This window comes from Aquarana catesbeiana, linkage group LG03 (genome assembly GCF_042186555.1).
Source record: "Aquarana catesbeiana isolate 2022-GZ linkage group LG03, ASM4218655v1, whole genome shotgun sequence".
Taxonomy (NCBI): Eukaryota; Metazoa; Chordata; class Amphibia; order Anura; family Ranidae; genus Aquarana; species Aquarana catesbeiana.
The window spans coordinates 600,907,757-600,933,434 of NC_133326.1; the positions used below are offsets into that span (position 1 = coordinate 600,907,757).

General features: G+C 41.2%; 1 long non-coding RNA gene across 1 annotated transcript in view; it reads right to left on the bottom strand.

Annotated features, from left to right (window-relative positions):
• Window positions 1-25,678, bottom strand: part of LOC141134660 (uncharacterized) — a 74,766-nt gene that overhangs the window by 25,323 nt on the left and 23,765 nt on the right. The window lies entirely within an intron of this gene.

The following is a 25,678-nucleotide window of genomic DNA, read 5'->3' on the forward strand; positions in this document are numbered from 1 at the left end:
TACAAACTTGTTATGCTTAGAATGCTTTTATCAAAATAGTAATATGCTGTTTTACATAACAGAGCTCCTACTTTATTAAGGGAGATTTAGGCTGCATGTTTCCTCTGGTGTAAGACATCTGTTGTTTACAGAGTTAACAGCTCAAGCTGAAATGTATACACACAAGCGAATGTGTCACAGCAGAGCCACCTCTTTTAGCAGACAACGCCTTCTGAAGTTTCAATTCGACAAAGCACCCAAAAATCACAGAGCTTCCTCTATGCTCCATCTTTATCAACCCATATTGCTCTGGGAATCCTTTGTCATCTGTTAAATGTGTACTCAAAGTGATTGTAAAGCTTTGTTTTTATTTTTTTTTAAATAACAAACATGTCATATCTACCTCCCCTGTGCAGTTCGTTTTGCACAGAGAGGCCCTGATCATCCTCTTCTGGGGTCCCCCAGCTACACTATCAGCTCCTCCCCACATCGTATAACCCCCCAGGAGAAGCACTCTCCCTGGAGGGGGTTACCTTGCGGGCGCGCTCCCGAGTCCAGCATTTGCATCCAAAGACGCAGAATGTAGGACTCAGCCCCTCTCCCGGTGCCCGCATCATTGGATTTGATTGACAGCAGCGGGAGCCAATGGCTATCAATCCATCCAATCAAGAGCCAAGAACCCCGGGCAGAAGAGAGGTATAGCGTGTCTCTGCCGAGGGATCAAAGGGGGTCAGGTGAGTAAAATGGGGCTGCTGGGGGGCCAGTCAATGTCAGAAGTTTTTTCACCTTAAGGATTTAGAGAACATCTGTAAAGAAGAGAGAATCGAAATCCCTCCTGGGATGTGTGCAAACCTGGTAACCAACTACAAAAAACGTCTTACCTCTGTGCTTGCCAACAAGGGTTTCTCCACCAATTATTAAGTCATGTTTTGTTTGGGGATTAGTTACTTATTTTCCTCACTGAACTGCAACTCAATTTATAGCATTTGTATCATGTGTTTTTTTCTGGATTTTTGGTTGATATTCTGTCTCTATCATTTAAAATACACCTATGATAAAAATTATAGACCCTTCATTCTTTGTAAGTGGGCAAACTTACAAAAGCTGCAGGGGCTCAAATAATTATTTTCCCCACTGTATATATATTTTTTTAATAAGGGTTATACTCAGCAGGCACATGGCCTGGGACAACATGATCTTGTGTATCATTGCATTAATAAAACAAAGATCTGTCAATCCTTCAGAACAATTCCTATAAGCTAAAATTACAATCATTATGAATATACATTATCACCTGTTCATCCAAAGCATCTGTAATGTGCTAACCAGTATTTCCTGTGGGCAAGAAAGCTGCCCAAGAGAAGGGTTAAGACAAAAGAATCAAGAAAAGAAAAAAATGTTTTATTCAAAACCAGTTGACATCAGAACTCCTAAGCAAGCATTTCTCTTATGTACATTTTCTGAACAAAAGCCCAGAAATTGAACCAGAGCTACAGCAACAGAGAAATAAAAAATAAAATAGCTGTAACTATAAATTCTGAATTAAGATTTTATAAAAAGGATTGCTTGGTCTGTTCAGTAAAGATAGCCAGCTAGTGGCTTCTGAGGCACACGTGGCTCTGCAGAGCAGATGGGTTTTGGATGTGCATGCTATTAATCATCATACAGTGAGGGAAGGAAGTATTTGATCCCCTGCTGATTTTGTACGTTTGCCCACTGACAAAGAAATGATCAGTCTATCCAGAAAAACACGTTTCAAAAAAGTTATAAATTGATTTGTATTTTAATGAGTGAAATAAGTATTTGACCCCTTCGCAAAACATGACTTAGTATTTGGTGGCAAAAACCTTGTTGGCAATCACAGAGTTCAGACCATTCTTGTAGTTGGCCACAAGGTTTGAATACATCTCAGGAGGGATTATGTCCCACTCCTCTTTGCGGATACTCTCCAAGGCATTAAGGTTTTAAGGCTGATGTTTGGTGACTCAAACCATGAGCTCCCTCCACATATTTTCCATGGGATTAAGGTCTGTAGACTGGCTAGGCCACTCCAGGACCTTAATGTGCTTCTTCTTGAGCCACTCCTTTGTTGCCTTGGCCGTGTAATTTGGGTCATTGTCATCATTGTCATGCTGGAATACCCAGCCATGACCCATTTTCAATGCCCTGGCTGAGGGAAGGAGGTTCTCACTGAAAATTTGATGGTACATGGCCCCGTCCATCGTCCCTTTGAAGTGGTGAAGTTGTCCTGTCCCCTTAGCAGAAAAACACCCCCAAAGCATAATGTTTCCTCCTCCATGTTAGGCAGCATTCCTCCTCCTCCAAACAAGGCGAGCTAAGTTGATGCCAAAGAGCTTGATTTTGGTCTCATCTGACCAAAACACTTTTACTCAGTTCTCCTCTGAATCATTTAGATGTTCATTAGCAAACTTCAGACGGGCCTGTACATGTGCTTTCTTGAGCGGGGGGACCTTGTGGGCGCTGCGCTGCCCTTCACGGCTTAGTGTGTTACCAATTGTTTTCTTGGTGACCATGGTCCCAGCTGCCTTGAGATCATTGACAAGATTCTCCTGTGTAGTTATGGGCTGATTCCTCACCGTTCTCATTATCATTGAAACTCCACGAGGTGAATCCTTGCATGGAGCCCCAGTCTTTACAGTTATTTTGTGTTTCTTCCATTTGCGAATAAACCCAACTGTTGTCACCCTCTCACTAAGTTGCTTGGCGATGGTCTTGTAGCCCATTCCAGCCTTGTGTAGGTCTACAATCTTGTCCCTGACATCCTTGGACAGCACTTTGGTCTTGGTCATGGTGGAGAGATTGGAATCTGATTGGTTGATTGCTTCTGTTGACAGGTGTCTTTTATACAGGTAACAAGCTGAGATTAGAAGCACTCTCTTTAAGAGAGTGCTCCTAATCTCAGCTCGTTATTAAAGACACATGGGAGCCAGAAATCTTCTTTGTTGGTAATCTGTCTCTCACTGTTAAAATAAACCTACCATTAAAATGATAGACTGATCATTTCTTTGTCAGTGGGCACTTTCATTTAACCAGGGTTCTCTGTGACCCTAAGGCAGCCTTTTCAACCAGGGTGCCTGGGCAAAGCCACAGTTTTTCATTACAACCTGATGTCAGTCACCTGCATAGCATCCTTGTTTGACCCTCCCCTGCCCCTCCCCATCAGCGCTGGTCTCATTAGCTGAGTGATGGAGAAGAGAAACATTGGAAGACTAGGCAGTACCAGTTTGCAAAAGTTAATTTGTTTTGGAAGAATAAATAACCTCTAATGTTGGGTGTCCTACTAGTGTGGATGTTGTTGCATTATGTAAAACTATTAGAATAGATTTTACATTTTAGAATGGGGTGTTTCAAGACTGCCCATAATTTTTAATGGATGCCTTGACTGAAAAAAGGTTGAGAAAGACTGCCTTAGGGTTCCTCCAGAGGTTGCTAACGGTTCCTTCAGCAGTGAGCAATTTTGACTTTCAGATACGTAACCACTTACACCAATGTTCTTTTTAGCTATCTGCAAAGGAAGGATTCTTCTTTTTTTTTTTTTTTTTTTTTGTAAAATGTTTATTGGGTTTTTTACATAAGTACATGGTAAATGAGTTTTGACTCATATACAGTCACGTTAAAACATAGAGAAAAATCAGTAGCACAGTAATTACCTGTATGACAATATTATAGCATCAGGATGATGTGACAGTACAAACCTTAGTGCCTTTAGAGTATAAAAATAAAAATAGTAACCTTGGATATTAAACTGGCTGTATAAGTGACGGTGGGTGAAGTTTACAGGTGAAGGTATGGAAAAATCACAGATGTCAAGGAGCTTCAAAGATTTGTTTTCATGGTTCAGGGCGGCAGAAACTCAGAGGGGTCAGATAGATTGGATCATTTAAGGTTGCCTAGGGAGTTTGTAAGGTCTCGTTTGAGATACCAATCAGTGTAGCAGAAAGGTTGCATGAGATTCTGTAGATCCTTTTGGGTGAACGTGCGTTCCATGAATTTCCACTATCTCGTGAAGAATCGTGAGGTGGAGCGAAAGTTCAGTACGATGGTGTCTAATCTTTCCAGATAGAAAAGCATTAAGAGGGCTTTTTTCACCACCGGTAAATTTGGCGGTGTTGATTTGATCCAATGGGACATGATAGTCCTGCGGGCCACCAGGAGGCAAATATGCATCCAGTGGGAGATGCGAAGCGGACTCTTTATTGGTGGCGTGGATAAGGGTAGTTCACATCTGAATAGACATATAAGGTAATGTCTTGGGATCCTTATTTTAGTGATCTTGTAGATAAAGTTCAGTACAGAGTCCCAGTATGTAATGATGTGTTGGCATTCCCAGAGGCGATGAAGTAGTGTTGGGCGTGGTGTGGAACACCAGGGGCACTGCTCTTGGGCTGGTTCCGCCTTGTTGATACGAAAAGGGTAGTACGCCCTGTGGATAATTTTGAATTGCGTCTCACGCCATGTTTCGGATATGGTAAGTTTGTGTACTTGGTTGTATCCTCTAAGGATTTTCTCCGAAAGGTCTTCATCCTCAAATATTTGGGACCATTTTTGGAATGGTTTAAGATGAAATTTGGCAGTCTGATGGGCAATAAGGTGAGAGTATAGGCTGGAAATGGAGGACTCTTCTCTGTGTAGTTCAGTATCAATAAAGGACTTTTGGAGGTGATCCATCCCAGGTCCGTAGCATGAGCGTAAATAACTGACCAATTGGTGGTGGAAGAAGGCGTGTCTCTGGTAGAGAGAATTCCGTTGATAGGGTTTGGAAGGATTTAAACTTTCCAGGGGTATTAAGGTACATTGAGGCAATGTTGGTAAGACCCTTAGCGCTCCATTTTTCAAAGGCTTTGTCTAGAGTGGATGGGAGAAACATAGGGTTGCCTTGGATTGGCAGATAGCAAGAAATACTCGAGGGTAACCCCAGCAGTTTCCGCACCTCTGGAAGGATTCTTCTTAATGAACACAAATGTAAGGAACATTCTTCCTACTGGCCATCACACTAATGTACCGTGAGCTATAAATATAGTAGTTATTAGTAGGGGTTCCCTAAGGCAAGAAAGTTATTTTCAGGGTTCCTCTGTATTTAAAAAGTTGAGAAAGGCTGTCTTAACAAGTATATTGTTTCTCAGACTTTCTGCTGTACAACAGCGTGGAACTTTGGATCAATATTGGATGGAAGGTAAAGATTCTGTAACATCAATGTCTTTTCCCCTGTGCAACTTCAAACCATCTCATTACATTTCCAGAAAAAGCTTCTGTTAAGATTTGACATCACTGACAGAGTGCAGTAAAAGTACAAATAACACATCTACTTCTTGATTCCTTGTATGGCTGCTTCTTTTCGGAAAGGGTGAACATCTAATATGGTAACTGTTTCTCTTCCATCAAAATAAAGCAGCAGTATGTTCTCTGGTAACAAATTCCTTCAGTACTAATTCCCCAAACACTGATTGCGATGTGCTCATTTGGTATTCATGAGCTGGCATTGTGTGTCCCTCAAGGCTGCCTGCACTCTTATTAGCATTTCTAATGACAAGATCTCCACAGGAAGAAACACAGATGATCCTTCCCTTCAGTCCTTCATTACTAAGCAGTAAAAGGGAATCACCTAGCTGTGCACCAACAAGCACCCTGATGCTAACTATTTCAAAGAGGTTCTGCTGTGTCAGAAATGGATTGTTCTCAAAGGCTTTCAGATTGAGATTAAGAAGTCTGCCTAAAAGGGCCATTTATTTCAATAATAATGAAAAGAGTTACCTCTTAAAGAAAAAAATCATTATTCCTAATTGTTAATAAATAATGTATAGTTTTGCCGATCACTGTTGTCACAGAAACAATACAAGGCATCTACACTTCTTTACAAAGTCACTCCATTAGACCAACTGTTCTGCTTTGATTCTATGAACTGTTGTATAGTTAACACCTTTGATGTCATTGTTAGAATATGCACTGCAAACAGTGATCTCGCTAACAAAACCAAGCAAGTATTTCACTGTACACATAATGTTTTATATTACAAAATGCATAGGACCAGCCAATGACAAAGATCAATGCTTATTAGACCTATAGAGAATTCCACAATACCATAAAACTCCTAGGAAAAATGCCTGCATATGGGGTACAGTCAGGAGCGTAACTAGAAATTACAGGGCCCCATAGCAAAATGTTGTATGGGCCCCCCCTGCAAACAGTCCCCCCCCCACAAAAAAAAACTAATTCCATTGAACAACAGATTACCACACTCATGTGGCACAGTACCCAGGCAACAGCTTATATTAATTTTGAACAACAAAGTAAATGCATTCATCAGTGACCATGACCAGTAAATTCATTCATCAGTGACTTTGACCAGTAAATTCATTCATCTGTGACCGTGACCAGTAAATTCATTCATCTGTGACCGTGACCAGTAAATTCATTCATCTGTGACCGTGACCAGTTAATTCATTCATCAGTGACCGTGACCAGTAAATTCATTCATCAGTGACCGTGACCAGTAAATTCATTCATCAGTGACCAGTAAAATCATTCATCAGAGACCGTGACCAGTAAATTCATTCCTCAATGACCGTGACCAGTAAATTCATTCATCAGTGACCAGTAAATGAATTCCTCAGTGACCGTGACCAGTAAATTCATTCATCAGTGACTGTGACCAGTAAATTCATTCCTCAGTGACCAGTAAATTCATTCCTCAGTGACCGTGACCAGTAAATTCATACATCTGTGACCAGTAAATTCATTCATCAGTGACTATGACCAGTGCAGCCTGCAGGACATTAAGGCCTCATTCTCACGAGGCGGATCCGCTTCCACGGAGTCCGCCTCGGTCTGCCGGCTCAGCGGGAGATCTCTCCATTGATCTCCGCTGAGCCGGCAGATGACAGGTCCCTCGCTGCTCACTGAGCAGGGAGGGGCTTGTCGAGCGCCGCTGGTTTCTATGGAGAGATCGGACGAAAACGGACAGCATGTCTGTTTTCATCAGATCTCACCCGATCCGATCTGCCAGGGATGTATCTGAACGTAGGGGCATCCATCTGCTTTTAGCGGATCGGATCAGGTCGGATGTCAGCGGACATGTCTCCACTGACATTTGTCGCTCAATAGACTAGCATGGAGCGCCCGTGCAGGTCCGCCGTCAAAACTGACAGGCGGACCTGAACGGTCCGATCGTGTAAAAGGGGCCTAATACAGCAGTTACAGTGCAGGACATTAATACAGCAGTTACAGTGCAGGACATTTACCCCCCTCCCCTCGCCATGCTGCATATTACAAAAATCACAGTCACAGACAGTTCATATTCTTCTTCAGACTGCAGTCCGGCCGTATGGCATCACTGGCTGCATCAGCTTAATTTAGCTCTGCTGCTTGCTTCCTTACCTGGAAATGTGAATGATCGCTTCGCTGACTTTGTCTCTGGCTCTCTGTGAGTCACGGACCGGTGTATTGAGGTTCCTCCTCGGCGGCTCTGCCTGGCTCCTCGTGGTTGCAGGCTGCAGTAGTTCTCGCCGCTCCTCCCATCACGCCTCCAGCCGAGTGACGTCACGCCACTGGGGGGGGGGGTTGCTTTTGTATACATATCAAGAACTGAGAGGGCAGTTGTCAGTGGAACAAGTCTTCCCATTGAAAGTTTTCACCTCTAGTTTTTACTCTTCTGGTGACAGCTCAAAACTTTGGATTTTTCTATAACTTTTGGTCCCAGTGGCAATGGTCATCAGAAAACTAGTGATATTGAATCCCCCAATAGGCACACAGGTTAAAGTGCAGTATGCCATTCCTCTTGTTATAACATCTAAAAGTACTTGTACACAGAGGAAGATGAAAGATAAATGGCATGATTTTCTATTAGAATTGTTAGAATTATTGTAGTAGCCACATTATTGTAGTAAACATACAACTGATGTTTCTTCATAGTTGCCAACATTTAAAAACAATTAGGAAGGTCACCTCGAAGGGAATAAATATGCAAAGCATGAAGTGTGCCACTCACTGGGCACATAGGAGCATGGTTAAAAAATGCATGTGTCCAATAAAGTGGGTGTGGCTTTATGAGGGTTTGGGGCACACCTTTCCCCTATGATATGATTTGCTATGTCCTTGATAAAATAGGGCCTGTGAATACAATAAAGAGAAGGTGTCAGTAAACTAAGTCTCACTATTGGGGTCATTGGGAGTAAAATTAGGTCCCATTGTTGGTGTCAATGAAATAAAATACATCTTATCATTTTGTGAAAATAGGAATAATAATAAGCCCCATCAGTGATGTTAGTTGGATAAAATAAACCCCATTGTTGGTGTCAGTGGGGGTAAAAACAAACATATCTTTGGTGTCAGTAGGAAGAAAAAAAGCCCAATATTGTTAGTGTTAGTGGGATAAATTAAGTCCCTTCATTCATGTCAATTGGAGGAAAATAAGTCCCATCATTGGTGTCATTTGGTGAAAATTATGTCCCATATTTGTGTCAGGGAAAGAAAAATAATACCCATCTTTGGTATTAGTGAGAGGAAAATAAGTCCCATACTATTGGTGTTTGGTGGAGAATAATAATCTCAAACTGTTGGTGTCAGTAGGAAGAAAATAAGCCCCATATGGTTAGTGTCAGTAGGTTAAAATAAGTGCCATCAATTGTTATAGTGGGAGGAAAATAAGCCCCAAATTATAGGTGTAAGTTGTCTGGAATAAATATAGTGCTAGTTTCACTGTCATCCTGTAAATTGTCCTGGATCCTGCGGGACAGCCTCTGGGATGCGGACACTGCAGGGCAATGTCCTGTAGGATTCGGAACTCTTGGAAAACAATGGTTTCCTCTCAGTGCTTTAAAATGGGTAGAGATAAGAAAGTGGATATTCAAATTAGGTTTCCAGATATGTCTTCTGCAGAGACAGTGTTCCAGAAAGGATTTTTTTTTACATAAATTACTGCACAAGAAAACTGAAATGAAAAGTAAGGAAAGGTATTACACATAAAAATTATATCAACTAACAAACCATACTTTTCCAATAGTATTTTCAATTATGCTTTGATATGGTGCATTTTAGGAAAACCCATATTATAAAATTACTTTATGAAATAATTGTTCAGATTATATTTAGGTGTGAATTGTTGTCAAACCCTCAGGGCAGAGATGTCAAAACGGCATTATATGTGGATGCCAGATGGTGTCGAAGGCAAACACCCCTGTTTAGGCAGAGCTGTTCCACTTTAATGTAGATTGCCTCACTCATGTCTCTTGTGAACCAGTTGTCCTCAAAGTCAAGTGTCCAAAATGTGCACCTCACTTCCATCAAAACAATGTCCCTTTTTCTTAGGAATTACCAGTTCACCTCCCTTCCATTGTGATTTAACCAGTGTGGCTATAAAGTCTGGGGTATGTTCTATATATGCTCATTATATCTGAGGAAGTTACTTGGATCAGTGATGAAACATCTTCAACATTATAGAACATGTCCAGTTAAAGTGGTTATAAATCTCTGAAATGAGTATAGAGTATATCCCTCTATAGTGTGGGTACTAGCCTTAATCCAAAGCACCAAGTGTGATTTTTCTTTCCTCTCCCTTCCCTCTGCCATCAGCCTTACTCACATCTGACAGGTTATCCAGACACCACAGAATCTCAGGACTCCCACACCACTACCACCACACAGAATGTGATTTGTTTCATCTCTGTGAAAGAGGTCACCTGAGGTTTGTCACTTCAGTGGGTATATGTAAGGGCTTCTAACCACTTTACATATAACTAACTAGTACTAGGAATACGATCATGTGCATAAATGAGAACATTCATAGACAATCCAAAGATTATTCATAATCCATATTCTGCAAGGAAGTAATCAGTGCACCAGTGTATCAATATAAATAAAAATTTCAATATAAAGCACAATTGTAAATAGATATTTCTATGCGGTCCCTGCTTCCTTTGTAATATGTTCCTTGAGTAGACAAAAACATGATATTCCCAGCTGTTCTCTTATTGGCTACAGCTGTATGGTGGTTGAGTTTACATTTTGAAGTAAATTAAGATGTCTTCCACAAAAGAAATAATAATGAGGACGATCATTAAAGACAAAGGGAAATCAATAACAAAGGAAAGGAACAGCTGCAGAAAACCTGTGTCAATAGCCAGGAAATAAACTTGGAATCAGAAGACCACAATATGAAATTATGAATGAATGATAAATGCTCAAATACCTTCTAAAATTATCATAAAAAAGGTCAGTCCCTACTCATAAGAGGAAAGGACTCCAATGTTGACCATAGACTTCATTTTTGAAGTTTTCATTTGTAATAAGAATTTCATTTGGTATAGCTACATATGTGATCCAATTTACATTTAAAATTATGAATTTGGGTTTTCAATGAGCTCCGTTTTTCAAAAATGTAACATTCTCTAAAACAATCACATTCAAAATGGAAACATTTAGTATGCCATGTGTAGCCCTCTTTATTTTGTTTTTGTTTTTTGGGTGGGGGGAGCTATGAGAAATGGACCTCCCCAGACAGGATATTGCGCTAAACCTGTAGGTAAATAAGAGCCAAAACCTTTGTTAAGTGGAGGAGTGGGTTTGATTGGCAGTGCTTTCACCCAGGACTGGGCCTCTGTGAACAGAAGAGGAGATTCACTTCCTGGGAAATCAACCAGTAATCTAATCAAAGTAATTGGAAGCAGTAGACTACTGCAACCAGCATATACAATTAACCATAAGCATAAAGGTGCACACCAATATAGAAATAATACAAGCTTTATATAAGTAAAGATAAATAACAGTGCATACATTCAATGTATAAACAGATATTATTAGCAAAGGGTCCAATAGGAGTCCTGATGGAATTGTGTACCTATACCTGAAAATATATAATTATTTATAGAGAGGCCTCCAGGTGAATGTTGTAGCAAAGTCCCATTGCAGGGACCCCTGAGGACGATGCAGTCTGTCTTTGTATTGGAGACCAGAAGACAAAATCTGCAGTGATGAGAAGACCCTCCAGCTTTTACCCAAACAGGCTGTAATGCAGTCTTAATTATCTGGCACTGTGCATGTGAGATAGTAATAGGACACGGATACTCGGTTTGTCATAAGGATTCAGCAAAACACTCAAGGAACTATGGGCTGCTGCAGTTAAACTATTGGAATTGCATAATCATCTCTTCTGATCTGGTGTTAGTAGCATGGACAGGACATGTGGCTGAGACCTTCTCTTTCTCCACTTCCTTCTTCCAGGATCTTGTCACAACAACCCCCAAGTCAGGAAGTGACATACATAATTTTACATTGCAGTGTGATACTAGCAGCTGACAGTAGACCACAGTGGATCCCCACACATGTAAAACAAAAACTTCATGAATGATCTTTTATCTGCCCTTGTAATTATCTCCAATGGAACACACCAGGGATGTCCCCTTTCCCCACTGTTCTATATCATTGCCATGGAACATCTACCAAACGCTTTAAGGCTCAGTGACATGATCTGTGGCATTGAAATCAAGGGCGAACAATACAAACTCAGTCTGTTTGCAGATGATCTGTTACTCTATATCTCCAATCCTCAAATCACATTCCCTTCTGTACTGCAGGAACTGGAGCAATTTGGTTTCTTCAGCAATTTTAAAATCAATGCCTCTAAATCTCAATTCCTCCAGATCTCCTTGCCCCTCAACACCTAGACGCTCCTCAAAGTTTTCCTTTTCACTGGTCTCAATGCTCAATCGAATATCTAAGGGTACAGAGTCCAACACAACTTGGCAAATTAAACGATTTAAACTACCTACCTATTTTAACAGCTACCCAACCCAGACCATAGATCTGGTCAACCCTAAAACACTCCTGGCTAGGAAGGATGTCCATCCTCAAAATGAACATCCTCCCACAGTTCCTTTACACTTTTCAAACCCTACCGATCTGGGTCTCCAATCTCTTCTTCCACTCATCATGATCACTATTGCCGAAATAGCCATGCTTCCTAGCTTGACTGCATTACGAGATGTTGGTTAAATGTAAAGCTGATGGGGGAGCAGGTTTGCCACATCTTGAACTATACCACAAAGCAGCAGGTTTACATAGAGTCCTAGAACAATTCCACCATGCTCAATCCAAACTATGAGTTAGTTTAGAACAAGAAATAACACTGCTACCTCTATATTTACTTCCATGGATTCACCCAATCAACTGCCTACCCCATCACACACGTTTACACTCTTGGGACTCAGCACTACACTAAACTACAGCATCTCCTCCCATCCTGGCTTAATGACTCTGATCATGGGAAACCCAGAGTTCCCAACTGGGACACATTGCACAGGCCCTTTATAATGGTAGGATGCGAGACCCTCCCTATCCGACAAGCCATTGGACCCAAGGGAATCAAAACCTTACCAGAGATTACAACATCTTTCTTGCCTCGTCATGGACAGTGGCTCCTATTTTCTTCTACATTTCTATGAAAAACTCAAATCAATGAGACCTGACCAAATTGGTGGGCTTATGCCTCTCGAAAACAGACTGCCCCCACGTTATTTCAAAACTTTATAGCATCCTTTTCTTGGGTGATTACCTGAAACCCCTGTCATGTTTCAAAAGATAATCCCGTCAATTCTAGATCGATGTCGGTGATGTGTTACGCATCTCCGCTTATGGTGGTTCTGTCCCAGGATCAGACCATTTTGTAAGTCTATATTTCAACTGAGCCATGTGATCACAAGCAGAACATGGCCAGAAACTTCTGTCAATGAAACCAGGGTCCATTAAAAACCTAAAGAAAGGCCTGTTTCGCTTTTAATCCTAGCAGGTCATGCCTTGATCCCTAGATATTAGAATTCTACCACTATCCCTCCAATTAATGAGTGGGTGGCTGAATTAAACAGCATTATGAGAATGGTGGTACTACTAGCCGAAGCCGACTAAAGTTTAAGGAATTGCCAGGACTTGTGGTTTGCTTGGATCAACTTCTTAACCTCCCCCCGCACTCCTACTTTTCTGCTAAAAACTAGTGACTTTAACAGTCACAGTCTGAAGTCAGGCTCGGAGGCCAGTTATAGCAATACAGTGGCACCCACTGACAAGCAGGACAAGTATACAAGCAGGTCACCCCGGGGGATGACACAGGCTCACCCAAGGGGTGGGGTCTAAGTACTAACCGGTATTCACCAGAGCTCCTGATGGTGGAGATCGGTTTTGAAACTGTTGGGGACACGTTCTCTGTTATACTACTAGTTAAGGGCTAATGTTGCGTGTTTAGTTTAGAGTTCAGTTTACATCTCAGCAGGGGTTGGTTTATATGGGGTTGGGTTGGTTTTCAATTTGTGCAACCGTCTATTTCTCAAATACTGTGCTGTTCATGGGCAGCATTCCCTGGATATTGGGGATCCGAAGGTGGTCCTCTCTTCTGGAGGGGGGTTTTATGACTTTCAAATTACCTGATGACAGTGTCGATTCTTAATGCAATCTCCTGGAACATCAGGGGATTAAATGATAAATGTAGGAGAGCCCTGATGTTTCAATACATGAAACCCTTGAAACCTCATGTAGTGTTTCTGCAAGAAACACACCTGGATGGTAATAGGATTTTAGCCTTGTGCTGCCTTTGGATTTCTAAAGCATTCCATGCTACCTACTCTACCTATGGGGTTGCTATACTGAAAAGTAAGGCTGTGCCTAGTACCATTCATCAAATTGTTTCTGATCCAGGGAGATGGTAGTTAATAGTAATTGCTGATATCTACGCCTGTAAGATGGCGTTGGTTAACGTTTACTCTTGACCTCCTTTGCAAATACAACTGCTGTATGATTTTGTTAGTAAATTGGCTCCCTTCATGTACCTCCCTCTGCTGATGGTGGGAGATTTCAATACAATTCTGGATTCTGTATTGGATTCTTCTAATCCCACTAGAGCATCATCTTCTGAGCTCTTGGCCTGAGTTGATTCAGCCGCTCGGACTTAGCTGTGGCAAAGGAAGAACCCAATGGTGAGAAGCTATTTACATTTGTCCAAAACTCATAGATCTTCAACTAGAATTGATATGGCATTTGCTAATACCCAACTATTAGATATAGCACCCTGATGTTTAGGCAGGGCTGCTATTAAATTTAGTTGCCAGGCGATAGTTGCTGTGGCCAATTGTTAGATCAATTGATTTCCCTCTAATTCTTCAATTGCTGCACTTCTCTCTTCAGTCAATAGGTGGCCGGTATCTGGTGACATTGGATAAGACAAAGGCATGGCAAGGACAGATTATGAATGAATGTGGTGTCTCAGCCAATGGGCAGAGATTTTCTTGAGTTCCTTGGCCTGCTGGGATAGCCTATTTATTTGGGTGGAGTCAGGTGATCAGGGTTCTGTGCCACCTGGATGGCTGTCTGGTTGGACGTGTGTTATGTTGCCCTGGGCTCCTAGGCCGTAAGCCTTAGGCCTATCCCAGGGACATCTGGCTGCTAGGCTGTCTGAGGGCCTATCCAGAAGCAGGAGAGCAGCATAGGGTTGGGACATGGGACTGCAGGCTTGTAGTCAAACTAGAAGTAACGGTTCTGCTGGCCGGGGAACCAGTTGCGGTGGGGGGTGGAGGGGAAGCTGTCGCCAATAAGAGACCATCCACCTTGCTACCGGAGACTACAGCGAGTGAGCTGAGGCCAGTACCAGTGCAGACTTCTTGCCAGCAGGGGATGGTCAAGAAGTGGGAAAATGTCAGCAAGTGCCAAGTCAGGGACCCAGCGGGACAGCAAAGGTGACGATTGTGCCAAGCCAGGGACCTAACATGTCAGCGGGGGTGAAGCTTGAGGAGTATCTGTGAGTGCCTAGCCAGGGACCCAGCAAGGAAGCACGGGTGACGCTTAAGGAAGATAATGAGTGCAAAAGTGGAAGAGCTCAGGGGATCTAGTGGCTAGTGGATCTGAAGTCTAGTGAGAGAGAGACTGGGAGCTTGGTGAGTGAAGACCCACAGTGAGTGAGTGTGGGGTAAGGAGAACTATTCGTGTTACAAATAGTGGAACATCATTACCACTAGTGACTGTTACAAGATTGCTGCCATAGGAGACAGCGCCCTACCTATACTGAAGTGTTGTCTGGCTGGAGGCCTTCACCTGTATAGCTGTCCACATATAGAAGTCTCGGAGTCTACTAATTATCTTTTCATCCACCTAAGGGTGTCCTGGCCCTAACCCTCTCTCCCACAGTAACCCTCTCTCCCACAATAAATCTCTTTGCATTCAAAAAGTGGCTGGCGCCACTTTTTGGTCTGGCGCCAACCTGTTCATCTTGCATTACACCCACCATGCCTGGTAACCCACTCTACACTGAAGGATGTCAGCTCTCCCTAACTCTGGATGTAACCATTAGGCTCGGGACTGCTACATACATTGCTGAGCCTATCATCTACTAGGACCCCCAGGTCCTTTTCCATTCTAGATTCCCTAGATTTTCTAGTGAATGGTATAGATATACCTCCCAACTGTCCCTGATTTTGAGGGACTATCCCTCATTTGGATCAAAGTCCTTCTGTCCCTCTTTCCTCCTCATTTGTCCCTCATATAGTTGTACAGTATCTCACAAAAGTTAGTACACCCCTCATATTTTTGTAAATATTTTATTATATCTTTTCATGTGACAACACTGAAGAAATTACACTTTGCTACAATGTAAAGTAGTGAGTGTACAGCTTGTATAACAGTGTAAATCTGCTGTCCCCTCAAAATAACTCAGCACACAGCCATTAATGTCTAAACCACTGGCAATAAAAGTGAGTAGACCCCTAAGTGAAAATGTCCAAATTGGGCCCAATTAGCCATTTTCCCTCTCCAGTGTCATGTGACTCGTTAGTGTTACAAGGTCTCAGGTGTGAACGGGGAGCAGCAGGTGTGTTAAATTTGTTATCGCTCTCTCTCTCTCATATTGGTCACTGGAAACTCAACATGGCAACTCATGGAAAAGAACTCTCTGAGGATCTGAAAAAAAGAATTGTTGCTCTACATAAAGATGGCCTAGGCTATAAGAAGATTGCCAAGACCCTGAAACTGAGCTGCAGCACGGTGGCCAAGACCATACAGCATTTTAACAGGACAGGTTCCACTCAGAACAGGCCTCGCCATGGTCGACCAAAAGTTGTCGGTCCCGATCACTTTAACCATCCTAGTCTGCCTTCTGGGGTTAGTGGAGTATTTGGTACCAAAAAGGACACAGAAGACGGTCTTATCTATTACCTTGTTTTTGCACGGATCAATTGTATTATACTGGAAAAAAAAACAGAAGCACCGTCACTTGCATTTTGGAAGGGTATAATCAATAAATCATTACCTTTCTACAAAGCAACACATGCGACTCAGGGATGTTAGAACAAATTTGACAAGATCTGGCAGGGGTGGCTGGCGGATTCGTCCACTGTTGGATGAGATGCTCTATAGCTCATTAGAGTTGTTTTAACTAGAGGGGATGCTGGTTAAAAGGTACATCTGATAGATGATGTGGGGGGAGGCTGGAGTATCACCTTCATGTTGATATTGATGGTCAGTGGGAATATCTTTATCCTACTATGTGTGGAAGGGCGCGTTGCACAAGTAAGTGGGAGGAGGGTTGGGGGGGGGGGTGGATCGATAGATGTTTATGTATAGTTAGTTTGGCCCTCGTGACCTGTTGAGCCTGGGTATGACCAATAGACTCGTATGTTTTATTCTTTTTTCTTTTTCAAATCTAATAAAAAGTATTGTCAAAAAAAAAGTACATGGTGAGTTCAGAGACATTAGGAGCTTGAGCAGTTCGCCCGAGTCTAATTATGAGAGTTTTGGCCCTGCTGACCATTTTAATGAAACGAAAATTCAGGGGAAATCTAAAAATATTGTCCCCAGAGCAAAAGATGAGATTACATCATCCAATAGGGATAAATGTTACGATTACAGCAGTCTAAAATGGGAATTTCCTTTTCAATCTCCAGGAAGCAAAGTTATATCTCCCCAGTGGAGAGATGAAAAAATAACTTGATATACTGTAGGCTTTAACCATTTCTTGTTCTATTAAAAAAAAAGGCTACACATACATTTCAAGTATACATACAGTACAGTCGGTGTAAGAAAGAGTGATATCTCTGCTGGGATTTGTCAACATGATATTTTTCATTTACTTCCCTCTCCCAGCTTCTCGAACTGAAAATAGTTTTGCTATAAAACATGTTAGAAAACTTTTCAGTCTATCATTTCAAAGTCCTTTATTATTTTTTGGATATAGTATAGACTGTATATACTTTGGTATCCACACAACCCATTTTGTAATTGTGCCCCCTCAACCTACTTTACCTACATTCTTCAAGATACTTACATACCTTCATCTACTTAGTTGATCAGTCCCTGTCAGTCCTGGTGCTGTAATAATAGAAAAATGAGCAGGACAGTTCTGGGGTCATTTGGTACATATACACCATACAGGACACCCTCGGTAGCCATAAATACAAGAAAGCAATATTATTTTTTTATTTAAAAAAAAAAAAGATGATTGCAAAATTGCATGAACATTAAAATTACAAATGAGTTGGTAAAACTGTAATGTATATTTTCATTTTTTAAGTTACCATTTTAAATAAAATTGCACTGCATCACCACCCCGTCCTGGCCACTGCAATAAAAAAACGTGGCCAAGTATTGAGGTAAAACAGCAACTGGCATTATTTTTTATATCTAAATCTGTCATTAGCCCGGTGTATGCAATAGATTCTCACTTAAAAAAAGCCACAGAGATTAGAAAATTTGAGCTGGCTTCACTCAGACCAGGTAAAGAACAGAACTGTTGCTACACAATATAGGTACTATGGTCAACAGACTATTCTGGTGCAGAAACTGGGAACTTGCTGTTTATTTAAAAGCCTTTATATGTTTATTTAAAAAAAAAAAAAAAAAGCTTTCACTTCTTCCCTCCTACCACCCCTCTCATAGGAACAACCATGAACATCGGATCCTGATGGGCTGTACCCACGGCCTGTTTTGTCAGCGGCTGTGGCAGTGGAGAGCTGGTTTACAGCTCATCTCTGGTGTGGTGTCCAGGGTATTTCCTATAAGGGAGGGCTGGTACAGCAGGCATGCTAAAGCAGCTATTGTTTTAAAAACCAAGCCATTAAAAAAAAAAAAACAGTTAATACTTACCTATCCCGCTGCCTGTGCTCTGATCTTTGCTCTTTTGCAGAGCTAAGCTGGCTGAAAAAAATTCTGAATCAGGCACACTTCCAAAATTGTCCGATGCGCTGTGTGCTGTGGTTCTATCTGCTGCCCTCTATGCCCCAACTGTTTTTTTTTTTTTATCTAGCTTTAAGGCAGACATATCAAACTAATGTTTCCTGAGCTGCATGGAGCCTTCTCACTCTTTATTTTTGGCCCTAAGCGTGTTTAAGTATTTAAACTAAATGAAGCCCCAGCTGTTCTCAAATTGATAATGGTTACATTTCATCATTTTGCAGCTTAAAAGTTCAGGAAATATTTTACGGCCCTTTTCTCTGGGACACAATGTTGTCAAATTTAATTATTAATACCATAATTACACCAAAGTGATATAATCTTTTTTTTTCTGGAACTGAGTAGGAGTGGCTTCAAGAGACATAATGTGGCCCTTTTGAAGATTAATTTCACAGATTTTGTCCCTCTGCTTCTTTTGAGTTTGACATGCGTGCTTTAAAGGATTAAGTGCGTTTTAACTAAACAGTTTTAAACATTAACCTGAAAAAGGTTTGTGAACATGTTCACTTTAAGCGGCGTGCTTTTTGTATTTTGGCGTGGTTCACGTTGGAAGATCTTTATCAAGGCAATTGCTGTTAAGGCCCAACTTCACCTTCTATTTAACGATAGAAATAAGCTGCCTAACGTTGTTTTAAAAATCATTTTTAAAAAACAGCTTAACCATACCTGCAGCTCCCTTACTGCTTGTTAAGAATATTTCAATATTTGAATATCTATAATCTGGACACAGGTTCACTTTAAATTACAGAACAGTAATAGCTAGATGTAGAAGTCAAACTTGTCAAGGATAAAAAAAGTAATTACCTCCCTTTATTACTCATTCCAGACAGGAATTATAAAGCTGCCACACAACCCATACAAAGAAACTTTAACATTCTCACCTGACATTATCTACTTGTGCCCAAAAATATCAGTTGCTTAATTTAGTCCCAAGAGCCTATTTGCAAAATACATGATTTAAAAAGTCCAAACTATTAACATAGCTAAACCTATAACATTGCAACTATATTTATTTAAGGTAGTACAATAAAACAAAAATGGTAATTCCTTTAGGCAAGGGCACACAAACAGATTCTTATGTGTCTGATTTTTTTATTACCTGACGGGAAACCTGTCAGAAAAGATATGTGGTTGGTGCAATTGCTGAGGCTATCTTTTGTCTGAGGTTACCTGAAGTCTGAGACTTTTATTGGTCCGTCAGCTGCTTGATACACACTGGGGTTGATTTACAAAAGGCTAATGCCATGGGCGAATACAGTTCACAGGCGCATAGGCACACGAATATTTTAATAATTTCGACATCTACTACAGCACGCTTTGAAGAGAGGCTTGAGACGCACACACAAAGGAGCCTCTGGGTTTAGCTACTACTCCAGATGGAACGCAAGCTGCTTGTCACAGAGGAACAGTTTGGACACTATCGTTCTAGAGCTGCATATTATTTGATGCCTAATTGTTACTGCAAACATGTGAGTGCAATAACTATTGCTTTTAACTATGCTTTATAAATAAAAATGGTATTACACGATTATCTGCCTCTTTGTAGCTCATTGGTGGAGCCGTCTTTATAGAGCCTGGTACAGGGAAAGGAGACAGGAGTTCAATTGGATTAAGTCTAGCATATCGATTGATTGGAGAGGTTCACGTTTATATATCCATGCTTAATGGTCACACTGTGTCCAAATGTTTTCTGGTGAGTGCGTTTGAATATCTCACTTTGGGTGGAGCACTGTGTTTTCGTCATACTGGAGCACAATACTTGATAGACACAGTGGTGTTGAAGTTATAATTGGACTGAACTGTTTTTTCATTTATTTTTATCTTCATTTCTATTTTTACTATTTAAGTTATATTGGATTTTTTTTTTCACTTTTTTGATGTATGGACACAATTTTTTAGATATCTTTTTTGAATATACAGTTCTCATAAGTTTACATACCCTGGCAGAATTTATGATTTTTTGGTTATTTTTCAGAGAATATGAATGATAACACGAAACACGATAACTCTTTTTAAATCTTTATGGCAACAGAAACTACTCAAATGACCCTGATCAAAAGTTTACATACCCTGGTGATTTTGGCCTGATAACATGCACACAAGTTGACACAAAGGGGATTGAATGGCTATTAAAGGTAACCATCCTCACCTGTAAACCATTTGCTTGTAATTAGTGTGTGTGTATAAAAGGTCAACGAGTCCTGACAGACCCTTGCATCTTTCATCCAGTGCTGCACTGTCACGGGGAAAGCAAAAGAATTGTTAAAGGATCTGCGGGAAAAGGTAGTTGAACTGGGATATAGCAGGAAAGGGATATAAAAATATATGCAAGGAATTGAGAATGCCAATCAGCAGTGTTCAAACTCTGATCAAGAATTGTAAAATGAGGAGTTCTGTTGAAACCAAATCACGGTCAAGTAGATTAACTAAAATTTCAGGCACAACTGCCAAGAAAATTGTTCGGGATGCAAAGAAAAACCCACAAATAACTTCAGGGGAAATACAGGACTCTCTGAAAACATGTGGTGTGGCTGTTTCAAGATGCACAATAAGGAGGCACTTTAAGAAAGATGTGCTGCATGGTCGAGTCACCAGAAGAAAGCCATTACTACGAAAATGCCATAAAGTATCCCGCTTACAATACGCCAAACAGCACAGAGACACGCCTCAAACCTTCTGGCACAAAGTCATTTGGAGTGATGAGACCAAAATTTAGCTTTTTGGCCACAACCATAAACGCTACATTTGGAGAGGAGTCAACAAGGCCTGAAAGGTACACCATTCCTACTGTGAAACACGGAGGTGGATCGCTGATGTTTTGGGATGTGTGAGCTACAAAGGCACAGGAAATTTCGTTAAAATCGATGGCAAGATGAATGCAGTATGTTATCAATAAAATACTGGAGGAACATTTCAATTCTTCAGCCAGGAAGCTGTGCATGGGACCTACTTGGACATTCCAACATGACAATGATCCAAAACACTAGGCCAAGTTGACCTGTCATTGGCTACAGCAGAATAAAGTGAAGGTTCTGGAGTGGCCACCTCAGTCTCCTGACCTCAATATCATTGAGCCACTCTGGGGAGATCTCAAACGTGCAGTTCATGCAAGACAGCCCAAGAATTTACAGGAACTGGAGGCTTTTTGCCAAGAGGAATGGGCAGCTTTACCATCTGAGAAGATAAAGATAAAATCCACAAATACCACAAAAGACTTCACGATATTAAGAACTGGGGTATGTAAGCTTTTGATCGGGGTCATTTGGGTAGATTCTGGATTCATGGTCCGCATCAGAACACCTCAAATAGGCAAAATGTTCTACCCAAACAAAATTGACGTCCTTTTTTCCCACAAATAGAGCTTTCTTTTGGTGGTATTTGATCATCTCTGTGGTTTTTATTTTTTGCGCTATAAACAAAAGAAGAGCAACAATTTTGAAAAAAAACACAATATCTTTTCATTTTGCTATAGTAATTATCCCAAAATTAAAAAAAAAACTTTCCTCGGTTTAGGGTGATATGTATTCTTCTACATATTTTGGTAAAAAAAAATCGTAATAAGCGTAAATATTGATTAGTTTGCGCAAAAGTTATAGCGTCTATATAAAATAGGGAATAGATTTATGGCATTTTTATTATTATTATTTTTTTTTACTAGTAATGGCAGTGATTTGCGATTTTTATCGGGACTGCGATATAGCGGCGGAAAAATTGGACACTTTTGGGACTGACTAGGGGAGGAGAGAGATGTGTGTTCATACATGGTATGAACACACATCTCTCTCCTCTTCCCTGAAAAAAACAGGATCTTACACACACAGATCCTGGCTCTCACTCTCTCACAAGCAATTGCGGGTGCCTGGCAGTCATCGCGCCTGCCAGGTACTCACATCGGCTCTGGCGTGGTGCCGCGGGTGCACAGGTGCGCCCCCCCAGTGGTCAAAAGGCGAACTGACATACAGTTATGTCATTTTGCCCAGAGGAGCCAACCTGTCGCAGTAAAACTGCGGCGGCTGGTCGGGAAGTGGTTAAAGTGAAACAATAAAATGAAATATTCCTTTAAATATCATGCCTGGGAGTCCCCTTAGTCTGCCTGTAAAGTGGCGCATCTGTGTAACCGAGTGACCCTGCCCCTTCTGACTTCACATGAAGTCAGATGGGGGTGAGGTCAGTTGGTTACGTCATTGGGTGACCCCGCCCTTGCCTATATAACAGCCAAAGGGAATAGACAGCAGTCTCCATGAAGCCTCCCATCAAGGCTGACCTTTTTCATTTTTTCTATTTTTCAGGTCATCGGGCGGCGTGATTGACGTGGATGTACATCGCAGGACATTTCTTTTTTAATAAAGGATTTGTCAAAAACTGTCTCTTGTGGTTTTTACTTTTTTGGTGAATGGGTAGGGGTACAATGTACCCCTACCCATTCACATAGGGGGGGCCCTTGTTAATGGTAGCTTCCAGATTCTGATAAGCCCCCGCCCGCAGAAACCGACAACCACCGGCCAGTGTTGTGGGGAAGAGGCCCCCTTCCCCAAAGCACCCTGCCCATGTTGAGGGCAAGTGGCCAGGTATGCCTTACGAGGGGGGGCCCTCGCTCCCCCCCTTTCCTGGCCTGCCAGGCTGCTTGCTCGGATAGGGGTCTGGTATGGATTTTGGGGGGACCCAACGCCAATTTGTTTTTAAATTTTGGCGTGGAGGTCCCCTTAAAATCCATACCAGACACAAAGAGCCTGGTATGAATTTTGGGGGGACCCCATGCCGTTTTTTTTCTTAATTCTGTTATAGGGTTCCCCTTAACCACTTCAATAGACTGTATTATATACACTACACTGACTGCACTATATACTTTGCACTACGTTATATACACTACACTGACTGCACTATATATGTTGCACTGCATTATATGCACTACACTGACTGCACTATATACTCTGCACTGTGTTATATACAATATACTGACTGCACTATATACTCTACACTGTATGATTATATACACTACACTGACTGCACTATATACTCTACACTGTATGATTATATCCACTACACTAACTGCACTATATACTCTACACTGTATGATAATATATACTACACTGACTGCATGCTCAATCCACTAAATACCCTGCTTAATCTCTCTCCAATCATAAACACTATACACAGCCCCTGTGTAAGCAGCCTTATATAGTTTTGTGCCACTTTGTGTTGGTCTATCACATAAAATCCCAATAAAATACATTTACGTGTTGGTTGTAACGTGACAAAATGTAGAAAATTTCAAGGGGTATGAATACTTTTTCAAGGCACTGTAGCTCTTTCTCTATTAGCCCTCATGCACACAGGCTGTTAAAAAAACGTTATGAAAACGCCAGTATCTTTGCAGTGATTTTTTTAAACTTTTTTCAGCGTTTTTCAGCGTTTTTGCAATAGCGTTTTTTAGCGTTTTTGAGCGTTTTTGAGCGTTAGCGTTTTTGAGTGTTTTTTTTTTTTTTAACTTTTTTTTTTTTTTTTTTCAATGGATCAAAAACGCTAAAAAACGTTGGTGAATGACGTTTTTGAGCGTTTTTAAGCGTTTTTGAGCGTTTTTCAGCGTTAGAGCGTTTTTACAGCTGAAAAACGTCTCTCAGAACCCACTGGTCCTGGGGTTTTTTTACAGCTTAAAAACGCCTATGCCACTTGCAGCTCAAAAACGCCTAGGTGGGCATGAAGCCATAGACTAACATAGACAGGCCTTTTTAAGCTGCAAAAAAAGGTCAAAAAAGCAGCTGTAAAAACGTCCGTGTGCATAAGGACTTACTTTCTATTGCACCAGAATCTTGGCAGCCTGACACCCCTCTAATGTAAGCACATAGGTGTTTCTAAGCTGATAGAAATTGACTGAAACCTGACTTTAGAGTGTTTTAGGGAAAATCATTAGCAACAGTTTTCTTACTTTTCTGGAGGTATGACCCTTTAAAACATCTTGCGCCAGATTCAAAAAACCCTGTTGCCAATTTAAGTAGGTTTACACAACTGTGCAGCAGTTTAAGGGAGTTCTTAAAGTATTACTGAACCCACAACAGTAAAATCAGTCTGTATATGCAGTAAAGCATGCTTGGTATACTCATTGTGGAACCTAAGGGGTTAATCCTCTACATTGTGTAAAAAGGCTGTTTGATCCTGTCTTCTCTGATCCTCCCCCATGTCCTGATAGAACAGTTTTTTTTCTTGAGAGAGTGCATGTGATCAGCACAGGGCCAATCAGCACTGTCCAGACAGAGGGTCAGGGGTCCTATTTTTACTAAAACTATTGCATTTCCATTTTCTGTGTACTGTGGGAGACCAGATATAGTGAAAACAGGGCATTGGTTTTAGTAACACCTTTACTGCACCAAATTAAAAAATAATTACCTCCAGTTCATACCTAACAAAACTGATGGCAATTTAGACCAACTGTAAGTTAGTGTACAGAGACAGGCCTAGTGCCTTTCTCTGTACGCTGTGTAGCAGGAGGCATGTTTGCCACTGCTACCCCTTCTTCTCCCCACCTGTCACTGGTTGCTAAGGACACTGGCACCTTCACAGCTGACAGCCTCTTAGACACCAGTGATGCTGACAGTGGGCGTAGCATGATAAGGAAGCTGAGGCAGGTCTGCTCTCGCCTTGTGATTGACAGCACACAGTGGGCAAATTCTCGAGCCAATAGCAGGCTGTCCATTGGCTATGGAACTTCCCACTGCCTGGCATCAATCACATAAACAGGGAACTGATAGGGAACTAGTGTTTCTTAATACCCATTGACTCTGCCCACTCAACATAAAACAATCATTGGCTGCTGCACTGCAGCACAACAGAAATATATCACCTGCACAACACAATTCTAAAGAGTTTCCTAGACACTCTATGAAGTTCCCTGTTTGTTATAATCTTTGAGGATGAATTACTTCACTGTACAAGCAGCTAGAAAAGTCAGGAATAGCTTTTTTTTTTTTTTTTTTTTAAAGATCCTTTACTGTTTGTTAAGAATATGTAAATAATTCAATATCCATAGTCTGGACACATTTTAAGTACTCGTGATCGAAGCCAGTTGTGCAGTTGCAGTGACACCACAATGCAGTATGGAGTGTTGTCCTGAAAATAATGGAGACTGCAGTCTAATTTGTACAAAGTCCACCCCAAAAAAAATGTGTTCTTGGTGGCCTTAGCTAGCTCAGTGAAATATTTTTCATTCCTTTACACATAAGCCCTTTTTAGTGCAATTATTAGCACGACACGTACTGTACCAATACATTTTTACAACTTCATGACCTGCTACTTCGTTCAGAAATAAGTCATTTTAAACTGTGATTGAGAGCAAGACTTTGGATTTACAGAACAAATAACTATGACTGCCCTGGGAATCTAAATCTCCAAACTGTTATCTTTTAAGAAAGAAATACGTGTTACAGTGGCATGCTTTATTTTCAATTTTGGAATGTGCTGTGGAGGAAGTGAATTTAAACCACATCAG